Raw genomic sequence first — 7,940 nt, forward strand, 5'->3', positions numbered from 1 at the left:
CATATATCGTAGTTGCTTTAAAATAAAATTAATATTTAAATGAATGTTTCGGTTCAGGAAATGAGAAAATAAATCTTTAGTTTTCTTACCAGATGTCACTGTGACCATGGTTCCTTTCCCCCAGTAATTGAATTCATAGCCATAGCTATCACAGTGCTGTGGTTGCTGTGCGCTTGTGGACAGAAACTCAAACAGCACAGTTGTACTGCAAATATTAAATATGGTGCCATGCCCTTTACTGTACCGGTATAGGAATATTCACATTTCTTGCATAGGAATCCAACGTTTAGAATATCATATATTTGTATTATATTTTTTGGTGCACTTTGTTATGCTTTGTTTGAATTTTTTCTATGAACATGCATGTGTTTCCTATTTTATGTTTTTAAGTGTAATTATTTTAACCTGTTTATGATATAGATGGCATTATTCTTGTGGATGTTTTTCTTGCAGTGCCTGCATTGGTACTATGTATTTGCAAAATCAAGTATTTTTACATCAAAGCTCAAACACTTTTTTGGATGAAAGGAAAAGGAAATGTTACTAAAGCTAGGAACAAACTATTTAGGTACCCTTAACATTCTGAGTTTTGTATTTTATTTAGCTTTGTATAAGTTGTTAAAAAGTAAAAACATTTCTCACACTTCAGTGAGCACTAAAGTACACTGTTAAGAGCCCCTAGGAAAAAAATAATATCAGAAGAGACATATATGTTAACTCTACAGATGAATAATATTTTATAAATCTTTCATATATACTTCCTAAGTTTCTTTTGAAATGGCTAAGGCATTGTGAACAGTTGCTGGAGGGGAGGGCAGATTTTTATCAAGAAGACGTCCTGCGCAGCACAAGTGTTCCCCTGTTTGTAAAGTAAGGTATGATCCCATATAAATGTTTGCCACTGTAATTTTGCAGTTTTCTCATGCTTTACGAATGGTTATAATATGCATTTTCTACAGTTTACCATGGTTTGCCGTGTTATTCTTGACAATGCTTACCTATGGTTTACAATGCTTTCACCGCAACACTTTCCATGAAGTGTCTCTAATTACTGTGTATTTACAGAGTAGTTATTTAGTAAATACACGTGCACTTACACATAATGACAATGTTATTATGCATAGTTATAATGTACTTAACGTGTAAATCATTTTGCACAAAAAGAACACAATTGTATCAAAAAATGGTTGGGGTTAGGGTTTGGGTTATATCGTGCACATTGATTTACACATTAAGTACATTGATTGATGGGTATCTAAAGTTCATTCATCTGTCTACAGACAGTAATCATAATCAAATATATAGTATTTTTCTGACCTGTATTTTCTTCTCTTTACAGTGCCAGCAATAATTCATATTCATTCTCACAGTCTTCATATGTAATCTAATTTGACCCATTTTTGTTTAGAAGCGGAATCCCAGGTTCCGGATTTAGATGAGAATATCCAAGTGTTCTATTCTTTGCAGAGATTCCTTTCCCAGCGAGAAAACCTGTGCAAAAATGCAAAAAGTGTAAATAATAAATGTTTAAACAAAAGAACAACAACCTGAAATTTTTCTATTAAAATCTGAATCTGTGGGGAGGAAGGGGAGTTCGGTTTCAGTAGTTTATGTCAGAAAGCAATGTGCTTCCCGTATTACATGCAGTAGGTTTTTGTACGGTATTATATCACTGTGCCACCATAGCTACTGCTGTAGTATCACAGTGATACACTCCATAACAAAAAGCCCTTACCCGCAGTAAACTGGCAGCACTGATTACATTAAACATACCCTTGTTTCTTCAATCTAGTAACGATTGAAAAAGATCAACATTGCTTTTTGTAAAACACAGTTCTACATTACCCATACATAAAATGATAAGGTTTTATGTAAAGGACACCCCATTTGTGTTTGTATCTTAACACTAACTTGTGATCTCCATATTCCAACATCAGCCATATATATATATAGGGAAGTTGGCTTTTATGTTATGGCATGTTAAAATATTTTGTGTTGCATAAAATACATTACAAAACAAAACCTCTTATCAATCGTTGATAAAACTACTAATAATATATTGTTGCACTGCAAACCAAAAGGCTACTTTTTCTGCAATGTTTCTTTTTTGTAACAGTGTACAGTTTCATTATAGGTTTTTTGCAACTTATTGCGTTTAAAACAAAATGGTGTTACTGATCAAGACAAGTGTTTTGTAATCTACCCTTCCTCCTAGTTTAAACTTCCAATTTAAAAATGCAATACAAACCTTCTAAATACATGTTAGGTTAAGAGTTCATTTCTCCGTAGACTTACCCGAGGTGATGGTGATCTGGGTGCCTTGTCCCCAGTAATCGAAGTACTCATAGCTATCACAGTGATTCACTTCATGGAATAATATGGTCATTAACTAACACTCATCGTTGCTAAACTTCTAAACGCTGTTTAAAGCCTAAAGGGACACGCAATGGATATATGATAACACTTTCCATTGAGAATCTCTAATTACTGTGTATTTACATACTAGTTACATAGAAAATACATTTGTCCAGATACTCCATGTAAGGTAATGATTTGGAATTAGAAATGAGAAATTAAATCTTTAGGTTTCTTACCAGATGTCACTGTGACCATGGTTCCTTTCCCCCAGTAATCGAATGCATTGCCATAGCTATCACAGTGCTGTGGTTGCTGTGCGTTTGTGGACAGAAACTCAACCAGCACAGTTGTACAGAAAATATTAAATATGGTGCCATGCCCTTTACTGTACCAGTATAGGAATATTCACATTTCTTGCATAGGAATCCAACGTTTAGAATATCATATGTCTGTATTTTATTTTTTGGTGCACTTTGTTATGCTTTGTTTGAATTTTTTCTATGAACATGCATGTGTTTGCTATTCTATGTTTTTAAGAATAATTATTTTAACCTGTTTATGATATAGATGGCATTATACTTGTGGATGTTTTTCTTGCAGTGCCTGCATTGGTACTATCTATTTGCAAAATCAAATATTTTTAAAGCTCAAACACTTTTTTAGATGAAAGGAAAAGGAAATGTTTCTAAAGCTAGGAACAAACTATTTAGGTACCTTTAATATTCTGAGTTTTGTATTTTATTTAGTTTTGTATAAGTTGTTAAAAAGTAAAAAAAAAATCTTCTCACACTTTAGTGAGCAATAAAGTACGCTGTTAAGAGCCACTAGGACAAAAAATATCAGAAGAGACATATATGTTAACTCTTCAGATGAAGAAAGTTTTATAAATCTTTCATATATACTTACTAAGTTTCTTTTGAAATGGCTAAGGCATTGTGAACAGTTGCTGGAGGGGAGGGCAGACTTTTATCAAGAAGACGTCCTGCGCAGCACAAATGTTCCCCTGTTTGTAAAGTAAGGTATGATCCCATGTAAATGTTTGCCACTGTTATTTTGCAGTTTTCTCATGATTTATGAATGGTTATAATATGCATTTTCTACAGTTTACCCTGGTTTGCCGTGTTATTCTTGACAATGCTTACCTATGCTTTACAATGCTTTCACCGCAACACTTTCCATGAAGTGTCTCTAATTACTGTGTATTTACAGAGTAGTTATTTAGTAAATACATGTGCACTTACACATAATGACAATGTTATTATGCATAGTTATAATGTACTTAATGTGTAAATCATCTTGCACAATAATTACACAATTGTATCAGAAAAGAGTTAGGGTTCGGGGGATCAGGGTTAGGGTTTGGGTTATATCATGCACATTGATTTACACATTAAGTACATTGATTGATGGGTATCTAAAGTTCATTCATTTGTCTACAGATAGTAATCATAATCAAATAAATAGTATTTTTCTGACCTGTAGTTTCTTCTCTTTACAATGCCAGCAATATTTCAAATTCTTTCACACAGTCTTCATATGTAATCTAATTTGACCCATTTTTGTTTAGAAGCAGAATCCCAGGTTCCGGATTTAGATGAGAATATCCAAGTGTTCTATTCTTTGCAGAGATTCCTTTCCCAGCGAGAAAACCTGTGCAAAAATGAAGAAAGTGTAAATAATAAATGTTTAAAGAAAACAACAACAACTATGAATTGTTCTATCAAAATCTGAATCTGTGAGGAGGAAGGGGAGTTCAGTTTCAGTAGTTTATGTCAGAAAGCAATGTGCTTCCCGTATTACATCCAGTAGGTTTTTGTATGGTATTATATCACTGTGCCATCGTAGTTACCGCTGTATCACAGTGATACACTCCATAACAAAAAGCCCTTACCCGCAGTAATCTGGCAGCACTGATTACATTAAACATACCCTTGTTTCTTCAATCTAGTAACGATTGAAAAAGTTCAACATTGCTTTTTGTAAAACACAGTTCTACATTAACCATACATAAAATGATAAGGTTTTTGTGTAAATGAGACACTATTTGTGTATATATATTAACACTAACTTGTGATCACAGTATATATATATATATATATATATATATAGGGAAGTTGGCACTTATATTATCACATTTTTAAATATTTTAAAATAATATATTGTTACACTGCAAGCCAATAGGCTACTTTTTTTAAAATGTTTCTTTTTTGTAACAGTGTACAGTTTAATTATAGTTTTTTTGCAACTTATTGTATTTAAAACAAAATGGTGTTACTGATCAAAACACATGTTTTGTAATCTGCCCTTCCTCCTGGTTTAAACTTCCAATTTAAAAATGCAATACAAACCTTCTGAATACATGCAAGGTTAAGAGTTCATTTCTCTGTAGACTTACCTGAGGAGATGGTGATCTGGGTGCCTTGTCCCCAGTAGTCGAAGTACTCATAGCTATCACAGTGATTCACTTCATGGAATAATATGGTCATTAACTCACACTCATCGTTGCTAAACTTCTAAACACGCAATGGATATATGATAACACTTTCCATTGAGTATCTCTAATTACTGTGTATTTACATAGTAGTTACATAGAAAATACAAGTGTCCTTATACAGAATTGCAATGTTATTATGCATAGTTACAATGTACCTAACTGGTACACAATTGTATCAGAAAAGGGTTAGGGTTACGGTTTGGGTTATATTATGCAAGAAATATATATACATAATAAGTACATTGTAACTATGCATAATAGCATTGTAATTGTGTAAGTAATTAGAGACTCCATGTAAAGTGGTACCGCATATATTGTAGGTGCCTTAAAATAAAATCAACAGTTAAATGAATTTTTTCGGAAGTGGAAATGAGAAAATAAATCTTTAGTTTTCTTACCAGATGTCACTGTGACCATGGTTCTTTTCCCCCAGTAATCGAATGCATTACCATAGCTATTACAGTGCTGTGGTTGCTGTGTGCTTGTGGACAAAAACTCAAATGGCACAGTTGTACAGCAAATATTAAATATGGTGCCATGCCCTTTACTGTACCGGTATTGGAATATTCACATTTCTTGCATAAGAATCCAATGTTTATCTATTTGCAAAATCAAGTATTTTTACATCAAATCTCAAACACTTTTTTAGATGAAAGGAAAAGGAAATGTTACTAAAGCTAGGAACAAACTATTTAGGAACCCTTAATATTTTGAGTTTTGTATTTTATTTAGTTTTGTATAAGTTTTTAAAAAGTAAAAAATCTTCTCACACTTCAGTGAGCACTAAAGTACGCTGTTAAGAGCCCCTAGGAAAAAAAATAATATCAGAAGAGACATATATGTTAACTCTTCAGATGAAGAAAGTTTTATAAATCTTTCATATATACTTACTAAGTTTCTTTTGAAATGGCTAAGGCATTGTGAACACTTGCTGGAGGGGAGGGCAGACTTTTATCAAGAAGACGTCCTGCGCAGCACAAGTGTTCCCCTGTTTGTAAGGTATGATCCCATGTAAATGTTTGCCACTGTAATTTTGCAGTTTTCTCATGCTTTACGAATGGTTATAATATGCATTTTCTACAGTTTACCCTGGTTTGCCATGTTATTCTTGACAATGCTTACCTATGCTTTACAATGCTTTCACGGCAACACTTCCTGTGAAGTGTCTCTAATTACTGGGTATTTACAGAGTAGTTGTTTGGTAAAAACATGTGCACTTACACATAATGACAATGTTATTATGCATAGTTATAATGTACTTAATGTGTAAATCATCTTGCACGATAATTACACAAATGTATCAGAAAAGAGTTAGGGTTAGGGGGATCAGGGTTAGGGTTCGGGCTATATCATGCACATTGATATACACATTAAGTACATTGATTGTTGGGTATCTAAAATTCATTCATTTGTCTACAGACAGTAACCATAATCAAATAAATAGTATTTTTCTGACCTGTAGTTTCTTCTCTTTACAATGCCAGCAATAGTTCAAATTCTTTCACACAATCTTCATATGTAATCTAATTTGACCCATTTTTGTTTAGAAGCAGAATCCCAGGTTCTGGATTTAGATGAGAATATCCAAGTGTTCTATTCTTTGCAGAGATTCCTATCCCAGCGAGAAAACCTGTGCAAAAATGCAAAAAGTGTAAATGATAAATGTTTAAACAAAACAGCAACAACTATGAATGGTTCTATCAAAATCTGAATCTGTGGGGAGGAAGGGGAGTTCAGTTTCAGTAGTTTATGTCAGAAAGCAATGTGCTTCCCGTATTACATGCTGTAGGTTTTTGTATGGTATTATATCACTGTGCCACCAAGTTACCGCTGTATCACAGTGATACACTCCATAACAAAAAGCCCTTACCCGCAGTAATCTGGCAGCACTGATTACATTAAACATACCCTTGTTTTTTCAATCTAGTCACGATTGAAAAAGTTCAACATTGCTTTTTGTAAAACACAGTTCTACATTACCCATACATAAACTTTTAAGGTTTTTGTGTAAAAGAGTCACTATTTGTGTTTATATATTAGCACTAACTTGTGATCTCAATATTCCAACACCGGCCTTGTATAGGGAAGTTGGCGCTTATATTATCGCATTTTAAAATATTTTAAAATAATATATTTTTAAACTGCAAGCCAATAGGCTACTTTTTTAATAATGTTTCTTTTTTGTAACAGTGTACAGTTTAATTATAGCTTTTTTGCAACTTATTGTATTTAAAACAAAATGGTGTTACTGATCAAAACACATTTTTTATAATCTACCCTTCTCCTAGTTTAAACTTCCAATTTAAAAATGCAATACAAACCTTCTGAATACAGGTTAGGTTAAGAGTTCATTTCTCTGTAGACTTACCCGAGGAGACGGTGATCTGGGTGCCTTGTCCCCAGTAGTCGAAGTACTCATATCTATCACAGTGATTTACTTCATGGAATAATATGGTCATTAACTCACACTCATCGTTGCTAAACTTCTAAATGCTGTCTACATGCTAAAGATAACAGATAATAGTTTAGAATGCACTTACCAGAAGTGACGGTGACCTGAGTGCCTTTACCCCAGTAATTAAAGTACCAGTTATCACAATGTGGAGTTCCTGTTGCTGACTGGCACATAAAGTAAGACAAGCTACATTCCGAAATAGCATTTAATATTCATGATCACTGCTGCTTTCTCAGTGTGAAATAAATAGAAAAAACTTGACACACTTCAGTGAGCACTAAAGTACGGTATGAAGAGCACCTAGGGAAAAACAATATCCCAAGAGACAGAGAAATCTATTGTTATCTCTTCACATGAAGAATCTTTATAAATCATTCATAAATACGTACTAAGTTTCTTTTGAAATGGCTAATGCCTTGTGAACACTTGCTGGAGGGGAGTTCAGACATTTATCATTAAGATGTCCTGCACAGCACAAGTGTTCCCCTGTTTGTAAAGTAAGGTATGATCCCATTTAAAAGTTTGCCACTGTAATTCTGCAGTTTTCTCATGCTTTTCCAATGGTTATAACATGTATTTACCACAGTTTACCCTGGTTTGCCATGTTATTGTTGACAATGCTTACCTATGCTT

The 7,940-nt window shown here is 33.5% G+C and overlaps 1 long non-coding RNA gene across 1 annotated transcript; it reads right to left on the reverse strand.

Annotated features, from left to right (window-relative positions):
• Nucleotides 1–624: 624 nt before the first annotated feature.
• LOC131727242 (uncharacterized) lies at nucleotides 625–7,595 on the reverse strand. Its single transcript, XR_009322049.1, has 7 exons — nucleotides 7,393–7,595; nucleotides 6,309–6,482; nucleotides 5,744–5,840; nucleotides 3,835–4,008; nucleotides 3,265–3,361; nucleotides 1,318–1,491; nucleotides 625–859 (listed from the first exon to the last, which is right to left on the reverse strand). It is a non-coding gene; the product is annotated as an uncharacterized LOC131727242 (long non-coding RNA).
• Nucleotides 7,596–7,940: the final 345 nt, after the last annotated feature.

Source organism: Acipenser ruthenus, unplaced genomic scaffold, assembly GCF_902713425.1.
Source record: "Acipenser ruthenus unplaced genomic scaffold, fAciRut3.2 maternal haplotype, whole genome shotgun sequence".
Classification (NCBI taxonomy): domain Eukaryota; kingdom Metazoa; phylum Chordata; class Actinopteri; order Acipenseriformes; family Acipenseridae; genus Acipenser; species Acipenser ruthenus.